The following is a 13,392-nucleotide window of genomic DNA, read 5'->3' as shown; positions in this document are numbered from 1 at the left end:
GGCCCGTGCTCTATCCTTGAGGCTACACTCCTTCTCTCTAACAGCGGATGTTAAACCGATCTGGATTGTTGCGTGGTGGTGATGATTAATTCTACTTGTATAAACACCTCCATTATTTTGCTATTTTAGCCTTGGACGTAACAGGCTCTAATGGATGGTTCTAACTATCAATCTACATTAAGGAGCACTTGAACACTTGAGATTTGAGTGCATTTAAGGGAATTACCTTATCTCTGAGTATACTTACTGAGTGATACTCTAGTAGCCCGCAAGAGTTAACATACTTCTCTGGATAAGTGGATGGTGCATTGGATTAAAAACCAGAACACCAAAAGTTATTGTCACAGTCACTTTGTGACCTGAGGAACATTTATTTCCCAGTCTATTTACAGTAAGGAAAATAATTCCTTCCCTGTCGCATGTGGATGTTGTGGGAATCTGGCTAGTCATTCCAATAAAATAAAAGAAATAAAGAAATAAATAGAAACAGGGTGGCCTGGTGGAAGAAGCATGGGCCTGGGAATCAGAGGACCTGGGTTCTAATCCTGACTCGCCATTTGTCTGTTATGTGACCTTGGGCAAGTCGTTTAACTTTTCTATGCCTCAGTTACCTCATCTGCAAAATGGGGAATCAATACCTGTTCTCCTTCTTACTTAGGTTGGGTGCCCTTCATGGGACAGGGACTGTGTCTGACCTGATCATCTTGTATCTTTCTCAGAGTTTAGAGCAGGGCTTGACACATAGTAAGTGCTTAACACATTATTATTATTATTATTATTAATTATTATTATATCAAACTCACCATCTTTGGAATGCCTCAACTTTTCTCCACCCCCAACCCCCTCCAAGAAAGGGTGCAGAGTTTGCAACAACAGAGTACCTAAATTAGAAGTCAGAGTCCTTACCTCTGGTGCAAATATATATTTTTTGCCTTTGAGGGAGGCTCCCTATGGAAGCAGTGTGGTCTAGTGGAAAGACCAAGGGGCTAGGAGTCAGAGAATCTGGGTTCTAATCCTGGTTCTGCCCACTTTTTGCTGTGTGACTTTGGGCAAGTCACTTAACTTCTGTGCTTCAGTTTTCTCAACTGTAAAGTGGAGCTTAAATTCTACTCCCTCCTACTTAGACGGTGAATCCCATGTAGGCCAGGGATTGTGCCCAACCTGATAAACTTGTATCTATCCCAGTGCTTAGAATGGTGCACGACACATAGTAAGCGCTTAACAAATACCATAAAAAAAGAGCAAAATACCATTTCTAGGATGTTCTTGATCAGAGAAGTCACGCAAATGCATAAGGTATTTTGGGGCACCCACTACCTTTTGTATTATTTCCGTTTTGGTCTGGCTTCTAGGGCCAAAGAGGTCTGAGATTTGATTTCTGAGCCCGCCTATGCACGTTATGCCTCTTCTGCATGAAAGTAAAATGAAGAATTCAGTCACTATTTCTCGCGTTTTGCATTTACACTAAAATAATCAATGGCATTGCTTGAGCACTTACTTTGTGCACGGCACTGTACTAAGCGTTTGGGAGAGTATGATTCAACAGAGTTAGCAATTTAGATTGAATTTTGAAAAAGAATTAATAATAATAGCAATCCCTTGTATTCATAAGTAGAATAGATCATTAAGGAGAGCATTCAGTTTTAAAAAAAAAACCAAAACTGTCCAGAGGTTCTCTGGCAAGATTATCCTATTAGACACCATCACAAGCTTGGCACATTGGTGACACACTATGGCGTCAAGTGTCAGACAGTTTTCCAAGGTGAGGTGCTGTGAAATCTTCTATAGAATTGGGAACCAAGGCTACCACAGATGTTTGATGGCTATCATCTGTGTGCCACCTCAACATCCCTTGGCAAGGTCACAACTCACGAGGACCGATGGACTTGGCTTCTACACCCAGCTCTGCCACTTGTCCGCTGCGTGACCTTGGGCAAGTGACTTAACTTCTATGTGCCTCGGTTACTTCATCTCTAAAATGGAGATTAAGACCGTGAGCTTCTTGTGGGACATGGATCGTGTCCAATCTGATTAGCTTATGGACTGCGTCCAATCTGATTAGCTTGTATTTACCCCAGCGCTTAGTACAGTGAGCCGGTTATCTCTATTTGTCTGTATCTGTTGCCGAATTGTACTTCTCAGGCGCTTAGTAAAGTGCTCTGCACACAGTAAGCACTTAATAAATACCAATGAATGAATGAGTACAGTGCCTGGCACATAGTAAGCGCTTAACAAATACCATGAAAATTAAAACAGCACCGAAGCTCTGCTCATGTCCCATAGATTTGGTGAATTGGGCACGGGCATAAGTTGAATGGCAGTAGGTTACCCAGACATTTGTCAGATGGTGAGCTGAAATGGGATGTCTCACAGCAAGGAAGCTAGAGCAGCATGAAGCAGCATGTCTGGCACATAGTTAAGCGCTTAACAAATACCATGACTATTATTATTATTATTAGAGGGAATATTTTAAGGGTACAGGAAAATGAAGGCTCAGATTCATTCATTTAGTTGGTTTATTGAGCACTTACTGTGTGCAGAGCACTGTACTAAATGCTTGATCATTTAGTATTGTCGCTATATGTTGGAAAACAGCTATGCCAGACGAGCTAGATATCTCACAATCGTAAAAGAGCGGTTTCAAGAGACTCGTGAGACTGAGAGGAAACAGAAAGCAGAAACAAGCTGCAAACCTCAGACATTTGCACAGTAGAAACAGTTTGAGGGGGTCCACATGCCGGCACTGTAGGTTACCCACTGAGCCTTTCCAACTCCCCCACAGACTGGTGAGTAAAATTCCCTGTCAGAGGCAACGTTTCAAAGATGAGAGATGAATGTGAAGCAATGTCTAAATTGGGAAGCTCGAAGTTTTTTCGATCTTCCCAAATTGCTTTGCGCTTCATGCGGAGTGGTGTTTCCCAATCCTTTGAAAATAAAACTGACGTCCAGGAAGGAAGCTGAGAGCTTCCTTCTCTATCCTAATATGAGAAGACCCATCGGATTTTTAAATCTACGGTTTACTTTCTCTTTCTCTGCCCATACGCTCAAACATATAACAATGGGTGAGTCCTACCTTCCCAAGACAAAGTAATAATAATAATTATGGTATTTATTAAGCGCATAACTATGTGCCAGGCACTGTACTAAGCACTGGGGTGGATTCAAGCAGAGCAGGTCGGACACAGTCCCTGTCCCACTTGGGGCTCACAGTCTCAATCCCCATTTTACAGAAGAGGTAACTGTGGCCCAGTGAAGTGACTTGTCCAAGGTCACACAGCAGACAAGTGGCAGAGCAGGTATTAGAACCCATGACCTTCTGACTCCCGGGCCCGTCCTCTAGCCACTACGCCATGCTGCTTCTAGTTTCTGACAGTCAGCTCAGAGTGATCTCAAATGTGGTTTTGAGGTCATTTGAGGCAGAGCTCTCCACGGATAGAATTCAAGATCAGTAGCAGAGATATTTTGTGTAGGAAGACAAAGGGCTTAGGGTTTTGGCCTGGGAATAGAGGGGAGGAAGACAGCAATATGACCTCCCGGTGCCAGGGGCACCCCAAATTCCATTGCTTAGCACAGTGCCCGGTACGTACTAAGCGCTTAACAAATACCATTATTATTATTATTATTGCTAACAATTGCCCTGCCTTTGAATCTGCAGTTTTACAGCGTCAGTTCCTCCGATTGAAGCGTCTGGTGACAGACTATTAGATTTAGGGCATTAGGTTTTTTTAAGATATGTTATTATTAATAGTAATAATAGTATCTGTCAAGTGCTGACTGTGTACCAGGAACTATACTATCTCTGGGGTATGTAGAAGTTAATCAGGTTAGATACAGTCCCTGTAATAATAATGTTGGCATTTGTACAGTGCTTACTATGTGCTAAGCACTGTTCTAAGCACTGGGGGGGGATACAAGGTGATCAGGTTGTCCCACATGGGGCTCACAGTCTGAATCCCCATTTTACAGGTGAGGGAACTGAGGCCCAGAGAAGTGAAGTGATTTGCCCAAAGTCACACATGTGAGGGAGCTGGGATTAGAACCCACGACCTCTGACTCCCAAGCCCGGGCTCTTTCTACTGAGCCACGCTGCCTCCCACATAGAGCTCACAGTCTTAATCCCCATTTTACAGATGAGGTAACTGAGGTACAGAGTTTAGGGACTTGCCCAAGGTTACACAGCAGATAAGGGGTGGAGCAGAATCAGAACCCAGGTTCTTCTGACTCCCGGGCCCGTACTCTATCCGCTAGATCATGCTGCTTCTGCTTCTTTTGTTCTCCTGCAATTTTGCTACAGTGTTGATCTTTTCGAGGATATTTTGTAAGGCAGGAGGGGAGCAATTCATCCCCCCCCCACTCCCAATGCAAAGGTCACCGAATCTATTTCTGGGAGGCAGTTTCCACCAGATTCCACAAGCTGACGTGTAGAAGGTAGTGTAAAAATAGTATTGGAAACGCTGACTCACATTTGCATGTTTTTCCCCCGATGGGATGTCAGGGATGTCTGGTTTCTATTTAAATATGATAAGGGACGAATCCTAACACACACTCGATGCGGAAAGGATTGTTGGTCATTGTTAGATTTGTAGATTTTTAAGGAATTGTGGGATGCTTTCCCTACTTCCTGTTTCCCTTCGCTGTCCGGGTATTGTGGCGCAATTCTCCGGGAAAACAGCCTCTTTGCTTGTTAGGAATCTAGTCCCTTAGCTCGTACTCCAACAAGAGGTTCGAAAGGTTGCTTTAAAAGATGCTAGTCAACCGACACGCAGCCATCTCACTGGTACACTTGCATACGTGGTTGTCATCTCACTGCCACTGTCACCATCTTCTGACCCAGGACGGCAACAGTAATATTAAAAAAAAAAAAAGACTTTTATTGTACAGTTTCCCATGAAGAGCTTAAGGGAGCACATACCGCTCTTCCCATCTTCAAAGCCCTACTAAAATTGTGTCTCCTCCAAGAAGCCTTCCCTGATTTACCGCTCATCTCTGTTTCCTAATAATAAGGTTGGTATTTGTTAAGCGCTTACTATGTGCCGAGCACTGTTCTAAGCGCTGGGGGAGACACAGGGTAATCAAGTTGTCCCACGTGGGGCTCACAGTCTTAATCCCCATTTTACAGATGAGGTAACTGAGGCACCGAGAAGTCAAGTGACCTGCCCAAAGTCACACAGCTGACAAGTGGCCGAGCCGGGATTCGAACCCATGACCTCTGACTCCCAAGCCCATGCTCGTTCCACTGAGCCATGCTGCCTAGTCTCCATCCCTTCTGTTTCACCTGTCCACTTAACTCCTTACTCCCTAAGGACTTTGCTACACATTCTCGTCCCACAGTACGTATCCCGATACTCTGCTGCTTCCCGTCTCTGTAATTAATTTTAATGTCTGCCTCCCCCCACTTCACTGAAAGCTCCTTGAGGGCGGGGATTGGGCCTATCAATTTTATTTTACTCTCTCGAGCTATTGTAGAGCACCCAGCTCATAGTTAGTGTTCCTTAAATATCACTGATTGGTGGGCAGGAATGTGTCTACCAACTCTGTTATGCTCTCCCAAGCGCTTAGTACGGTGTTCTGCACAGTTAGCACTCAATAGATACCATCAATGATGATGAGGTAACTCCAGTTTTAGTACATTGAACTCATTTGAAAATGGGAAGCTGGGGAAGGAAAATAGAGGGGAGAAGAATAAGAGGAAAAGCAGTAGGAAACATTGAATACACTCAAATTCCATGCAAACAGTGGCCAATTCAAATAGATGGAGGACACCAGTGGTTGTGCTGAATTGGGTTCCACATACCGGATGGAGTAGAGAGAGTGTGTTTGTTCATCTTTGAAAATACTATTGAAATAGTGTGGCTTGATGGAATGAAAACGGGTCTCCTCAGTTAGAAGACCCGAGTTTTAATCGTGGTTCTGCCACTTGCCTGATGTGGGACCTTGGGCAAATCATTTGACTCCTCCGTGGCTCATTTTCTTCATCTGAAAAATGGGGACTCATTTCCTTTTCTCCCTCCCCTCTAAACTGTGAGCCCTGTGTGGGACTGTGTCCAACCGGATCAACTTGTATCTACCTTAGTGCTAAATATAGTGCTTGGCACATAGTTAAGTGCTTAACAAATACCATAATTCATCAGTTAATTAATTGTCCTAGGGTCAGGGAAGATCAGGAGACTGGAGGCTTTTGTCCACAGAATAATCTTTGTCATATTCACTGTTGATGTCACCTATGGCCCATCATCCCAGGAGGAGAGGGCCGAGGCTGATGAAGTTTCATCTGACCCTCCCCCGACCCAGAAAGTTACACCCACCTTCAGAGTGGAGGTGCCGCTCCTTCGTATGGAGTGTTTGTATGTTTGAAGCCAAAGGTCAACATTTGTCTCTGGGTTTATGTGATGACCTGTTATGACCTGAGGATCGTGGTTTCTGCTTGTATCTGGTCGGGGGTCACGGCACCTTTAGGAATTCTCCATTTGGTTTGACAACTTTAGCCTTGGAATTAATGACTAAGAGTCAGGAATATTGAGCATGGCCGTTCCTTATTGCCTTGCCTTCTTGTGAGCGCTCGCAATAATTTAATTCTGTTTACTGAAGCGAGTACAGTACCAGGGGATTCGGGCATTTGTATATATGGAAAAAAACAGACTTTGTATCCAAACCACAAATCAAAGAAATAGGTTCTGTGTAACCAAAAGCTCCTTGTGTATCCCTAAAGTAAAAGAGAGATAACAATTTCCAGTAAATGGAACTTTGTTTTTCCACACATTCGAGTCTTTCAATACGGGGAGCAAAGATAATCGAATAATTTAATCTAATCTAATATAATATAATCTAATGAATCTAATATAATTAGATTAGACAATTATAATAATGATTGTGGTATTTAAGTGCATACTCTCTGCCAGGCACTGTACTAAGCGCTGGGTTAGAGACCAGATAATTGGGTTGGACACAGTCCCTGTCCCCACAGGCCTCACAGGCTTCACCCCCGTTTTACGGATGAGGTAACTGAGGCCCAGAGAAGTGAAGTGACTTGCCTAAGGTCACAGCAGACAGGTGGCAGAGTAGGGATTAGAACTCAGGTCCCCCTAACTCCCAGGTGCATGCTCTATCCACTAGGCCATGTTATTTCCCTAGTCTGGTTAGAGTCACCAGTCTAGAGTTTTGCTTGGGATTGGGGCAGTCCCTGGATGGGGGGTGGGAGGCGGGGGGAGAGGGTGGAACCCTCCTAGTTACGTGAATCAGGTTGAGCTGAGTCAAAGCGGTAGAGTGATGGAGGGAGACAGAGAGAGAGAGAGAAAGAAAATGCTTGGGTCTGTGTGGGTGCATCCTTCCTGTGTATGTGGCTGGTTTGTCCAGATTGCTCTGGAACCCAGGCTAGAAAATCAAGTTCTTTGTTTTAGGCAGGGAACACGCCTACAAACTCCTGCTACATTGTACTCTCCTAAGCGCTTAGTCCAGTGCTCTGTACACAGTAAGCACTGGAGAAATACAATTGATTGATAGATGGATTTGGTGCCATTCTACCCCTCCTGTAGGCCTCAAATGACATGAGGTTTTTAAAGGACGTAAAGACAGCCAGTTGTCTCCGTTGTCGGTCATTCCTCTGCCTGGAGGGAAGGGGCGGCCTTAGGTGATGTCTCAAAGTTGTTTCCAGCAGGTTCTATCATCGGTAAACTTTAAGGCATGGCTTGGGTTGTAGTTCTCCATCCAGCTACTTTGTGTCAGTGTCTTCCGCGGAGAATGGGAGGCACTAATGAGATATTTAACCATTCACAAACATAAATAGCCTTTTGATATCAAAATTCCTCTTTCTTGATGTGCACAATATTCATGATGCTATTTTTAAAAGCATTTTTGGAATGAAGCAGATTTCTCTGGTGTTTTTGAGTAGTTGTATCAGCGGGCTGCTGGATCAACAAGCTCAATGGGAAAACCACACATCCCTCAATCAATGGTATTGAGCGCTTACTATGTGCAAAGACTTACACCAGGAATTTAGGAGAGTACAAAAGAGTCAGTAGACACAATCCTTGCCCTCAAGAAGCTCACAATATTGCAACCCATTCAAGCTCTAGAATTTCAGAGGGGAAGTATTTTCAGGAAAAAATTTCAAAAAGCTTTACCAGCTTTCAGAATGCCTGTACAATAAGGTCTGTGTTCACCTAGCAGATTTATATAAGGCCTGTGTTTTCTTTTTAACTTAGATAAATATTAATCTTACTATATTATAAAAGGCATTTGAATTGGGTTCTATTAGAAAGTATGATTAGTTTTTTTTTAATCACATGTATTTTTCTTTTGTCTGGAATAAAACAAATGCTAGCCTTTTTGCCCAGTATCTAATAATAAATAGGTATGTTACTACTATTTATTTCAAGAGGTGGTTATGGGAATGTTTTTATTACTCATTCCACTGTCATTATTATCATTATTATTATTATATTTGTTTTAAGCACTTACTGTGGGTCAAGAACTGTTCTAAGCACTGGGATTTTATTATTATTATTAAGCGCCGTCGAGTCGTTTCCGATTCATAGCGACTCCATGAATATACTTTCTCCAGAATGTCCTGTCCTCTGTCTTAATCTGCAAATTTTCTAATGGTTCTTCCCTTATCGTTGTTATGGTGTCTTTCGATCTAGCTGCTTGTCTGCCTCTTCCACGCTTTCCCTGGACTTTCCCTAGCATTAGTGTCTTCTCCAGGGAATTAGTCCTCCTGATTGTGTCCAAAATATGCTAATCTTCATTGAGGCATTTGGCCTTCCAAAGACCACTTTGGTAGCACTGGGTAGGTACAAGTTAATCAAGTTGGACACAAGCCCAGTCCCACATAGGACTCACAGTCTAGGTATGAGGGAGAAGAGATATTGAACCCCCATTTTACAGGGAGGAAATTGAGGCACAGAGATGGTTAGGTGACTTGCCCGAGCTCACACAGTCGGTGCGTGGCACAGCTGGGATTACACCCCACGTCCTCCGACTCCCAGGCCCATGCCCTTTCCACCAAGCCACCTTGCCACACTATGTTCTCGAACCATTTTTTTGTTAAAAATGAGGATGGTAGGTGCCTTGAGTAGGCTTACGTCTTGATTTTTCTCGACTTGCTGTGCAGAACTGAATTAAGTGCGTTCCTGGGAACTTTCCATAAATGTCTTCTTTTTGATCGAATGATCCCATCAGTGGAAAAAAAAAAACCCACCATATTTGCTGATCCAGGCTTACGTGCTACGGTTTCATCAGGAAATCTAGCACAGTTAAAAAAAGGGGTAAAATTGAAATAGTCGAGCTGTGCCATGACCACATTTCTCCTATTTTTTTTTTCCAAGTCTGTGTGTTCAGTAGAGGGCACCAGAGCACAGACTATAGATGCGTTTAGTGATTCTTGCTTATAGAATGCAAACGGGCGGAGTGAATTTGTTAAAAACCTCTATCAGACTGCTAATCTTCCATACACATACAAGTGTGCATCTTGTCATTATACTGGGTTACCTTACAAGCCGGAAATCTTTAGTTAGGATTAAGTAGTTCTGAAGAGATGAAGATTGTTTGCTTTTGGAACAGGAATAGTCTGCCTAATAAAATCACGTTAAAGAAAACCCGATTTTCAAGACTGCTCAGTACAAGAAAAATACATGGTTTTTAGCTTACATTTTTGCTGGGGTAAAAAAGAATGAATTTGACTCTTGCTACGTAGATGTTTCTCAATTTTTTTGGATGTTAGATGGCTCTTTTGGGTATATAAATATCTGAACGTATACCTTTTTTCTAATTGTAATTCCTTATGAACGGAAATTCTCATGATTGTATGATAGCAAGTGTTCTCAATTTTTAATTTGAATATATTTTCTGTAATGCATGAGACATATGGCTTAGGTATAAGTGGAAGCTGAAATTGTAGAATGTAGAGAAGTAACGTGGTCTATCAATGATATTTGTCAATCAATTGTATTTATTGAGCACCTACTATGTGCAGAGCACTGAGCGCTTGGGAGAGTGCCATACAACAGATTTAGCAGACACATTCCCTGCCCATAATGAGTTTAGTGTCTAGGAGGGGAGAACACAGCCCCAGGAAGTCCAAAGGACCTGGGTTCTAAACCTGCCTCCACTTCTTGTTTGCTGTGTGACCTTGGGTAAGTTGGTTAATTTCTTTGTGCCTCGGTACCCTCATCTGCAAAATGGGGATTCGATACCTGTTCTCCTTCCTACTTAGACTGTGAATCCCATGTGGGACGCGATTATCTTGCATCTAGACTAGCGCTCGACACAGTAAAGTGCTTAACAAATACCACTACTGTTATTATGGCCTTGATGGTAGTTTTATTTTAATTTTTAAGATTTTCTTTAATAGATGAAACCAAATAGTATTTGAGCTATTGACCTATCTGATTATGCAGGAGATAAAACATGCATACTGTTTTTTGTTTTGTATTTTCCCTCCTAGTAGGAGATTGTGATGTGAACAAGAGGAGTCTGAGAGTGACCCTTGTTGGTCATTTGCATTTTAAAAATTAGGTCCTTCCATCCACTTAATCAATAATATTTGAGTCCTGACACTGTGGAGAACATTGTAATCAAGGATTTAGGAGACCACAGTAGAGTTAACACCCACGGTCCCTACATTTAAGAAGTACAATCTGGCAGGACAGACAGATGCTACAATAAATTACAGGTAGGAGGAAGCAATAGACTATAAAGATAACGTAGATTAGTGCGGTGGGCGGTTATGAGTACCCAAGTGCTTAAATGACACGGAAGTACTGAGGTGACAGTTGGAGAGGACGAGAGATTAATCAGGGAAGACCTCCTGGAAGAAATGTGATTTCAGAAGGGCCTTGAAGAAAAGGAGAGCAGAGATCCAGCTAGAAGGGAGGGTGTGAGCAGGGGGTCGGTGGAGAGACAAGAAATGAGGCTCAGTGGGTAGGCTGGCTTGAAGGGGTGAAATGTGCAAGCTAGTGTGTAGAGGGAGAGCACCGAGGATAAAGTAGTGAGGAGAGAGTGGATCGAGTGCTCCAAAGTCACGGTTGGGAGTTTCTTCTCGATGCTGCGAGGAACGGAGAGTCGATCAATCAGTTGTATTTATTGAGCCCTTACTATGTGCAGAGCACCTTACTAAGCTCTTGGACAATGGAGGTTTTTGGGGCGTGGAGAGATGGGTCCAGAACGGTTTTGAGAAAAGTGATCTGGGAAGCAGAGGGAAGAATGTACTGGAGGCAGGGAGGTCAGCGGGAGGCAGAGGTCAAAGCGGGATACGACCAGTGCCTGGATGGAGACGCGGTGACAATTTGGACGGCGAGGGAAAGGGTGGATTCTGCAGACGCTACGGAGGAAGAGCTGAGGGGATTCGGCGACACCCCGACTTGTTCATCCCAAGCGCTTAGTACAGTGCTCTGCACAGAGTAAGCGCTCAATAAATACTATTGAATGAATGAACGAGTTGAAAGAGTGAGAGAGGCCCTTCGAGGGGACACTACTGCGAACGTGGTTCTTAGGCCTTTCTGTAAGATCCCTTAAAGGGTGCGAATATCCCGGTCCTGTTCGGGTCACCACAGAGCGTTGCCGGGCTGAGGCAGGATCGAACTCAGCATCTCCTGGCATGGGTGTCCTCCAGGTGGCACTATTAGCAGAAAAGAAAATACTCTGAAATAACGAGTCCAATGTAAAGTAAAATTGGAAATTGAATTATAGCTAGAGAAAAAGGACAGTAGCCTTGAGGTCCTGATCAACCTGTACTATTATCACTTTTGTTTGCTGTTCCCATGTGTTAGGTTACTAGCAAGTTAATAACAGTGCTTCAGCAGTTCAAGGCTTAGTAGAATTGCTTTAGACATGAAATAAAGCTAAAATGAATTTGTGTCCGATATCATTGACATTAGTGCTCATTACTTTTGTGGTGTAATGCCTCAAAGCATCTAAAATCAATTTTAAAGATTACCCATTATTTTATAAAGAAAATAAAATACATTTCCAACAGCAACAAAGCAGTAGGTATAATCTCTCGGACGGTTACTTGTATTTTAGTTGGCAGGAAACCGCTGAAGGTACAGTACAGGAAATTCTCTGCTGAGAATTTAAGCGTATGCAGGTTCATTTTTTTCCCCCTCTTAACCCATATAACTTTCCGTTTGGAAGTGCGAAGGTCACTATTTCAAACCTATGAATGATAACCAGAGAACGGGCATTCAGTAATTTGCTCTCTGATACGATGCCGCCATTTGATAAGATAGGCTATCAGAGGATGTGATCGTTTTCTCTTACTTAAAATTTTCCTTTCTTCAAGCCTGGACCTATTAGTTTTATTTCACCGGCATAATGAATCATTTTTCTCAAATTGGATTAATAAAGGTGTTGCTGAAGGAGGTAGAGAGGCCTGATTTCACTTGGATCATGTGTGACTAAGCATTTGGATTCCTTGAGGAATTGAATTATTATTGTCATTATTATGGTTAAAAAATAAACGCTCATTAGTGGATTCTTTATTTCACATTAGATGACCCTGGGCTTTTAAGAAACTCTGTGGCTTTTTGTGAACTCTTCACAATTTTTTGTCTGAAAATAGAGAGAAGTATAGCATTTTAGCAAGTTTTTGTCTCCCTTTCACCAAGCCTAGAGGTAGTGTCTTCTGCATTAATGCTATTCATAATAGATTGTTTGAGGCCTAAACTAAATGTATCTCACCAAGATGTTTGTTCAAAAGGTAATAACAGTTTTGGGTTACTCTAAACTGTTTGAATAAATCTTTGAGCGCCTCTATAGATTATGGCCTTATGATTCCCCTGCTAGTCATTATTAGAGGAGACATATTGCACAAACATATTCTCAATAAAGGTTGGAGTATATCTGATAACAGGACCATAGATTTTGATGCAGTGAATTTTAATCCTCTTGGGCCATGTGGGTTAGTTTTGATACTCTAGTTGAAGATTTCTATGCTATCTCAGGGCTTTCTGTTGTCTGGGAGGCTTAATTTAGCATTTATCACAAATGCATGTTACCTGTAATCACACATTCTGTGAGACTCAGCAGAAGAGGCGAAAGTTATTTGACTGCTCATTTTAGCCACACATACCTGGCATTTGAAGTTTCGATAAACGGGACTATCATGGTCGCTTTTTCGGTGTAAAGTTGAGAGTTCATGTCAATGTTTTTACTGCATCTTCAAAATGTATGCATATGCCATGCATATCCCTAAGAATGGCTGTCCTTTTGATGTAAATATTTGGGTGTGTACTGATAATACCAGATGAATGTAAAACATACCTTAGTCTTATCTGCATCTGTGTATACTCTCTTACAGCACGGATATTTATTTCACGGAGGTCATAACTACGTATTTAATAGTGTGGAGCTGAAAAATTGGGTAGTAATTCCAAAATTTCATGAAAGTAAAGAAAG

General features: G+C 42.4%; 1 protein-coding gene across 2 annotated transcripts in view; it reads left to right on the top strand.

Moving 5' to 3' along the window:
• The window catches only part of SNX10 (sorting nexin 10), a 73,820-nt gene that overhangs the window by 57,418 nt on the left and 3,010 nt on the right, over positions 1 to 13,392 (top strand). The window lies entirely within an intron of this gene.

The sequence above is a fragment of the Ornithorhynchus anatinus genome, chromosome 8, assembly GCF_004115215.2.
Source record: "Ornithorhynchus anatinus isolate Pmale09 chromosome 8, mOrnAna1.pri.v4, whole genome shotgun sequence".
Classification (NCBI taxonomy): domain Eukaryota; kingdom Metazoa; phylum Chordata; class Mammalia; order Monotremata; family Ornithorhynchidae; genus Ornithorhynchus; species Ornithorhynchus anatinus.
This window is presented reverse-complemented; position numbering and strand designations above follow the sequence as displayed.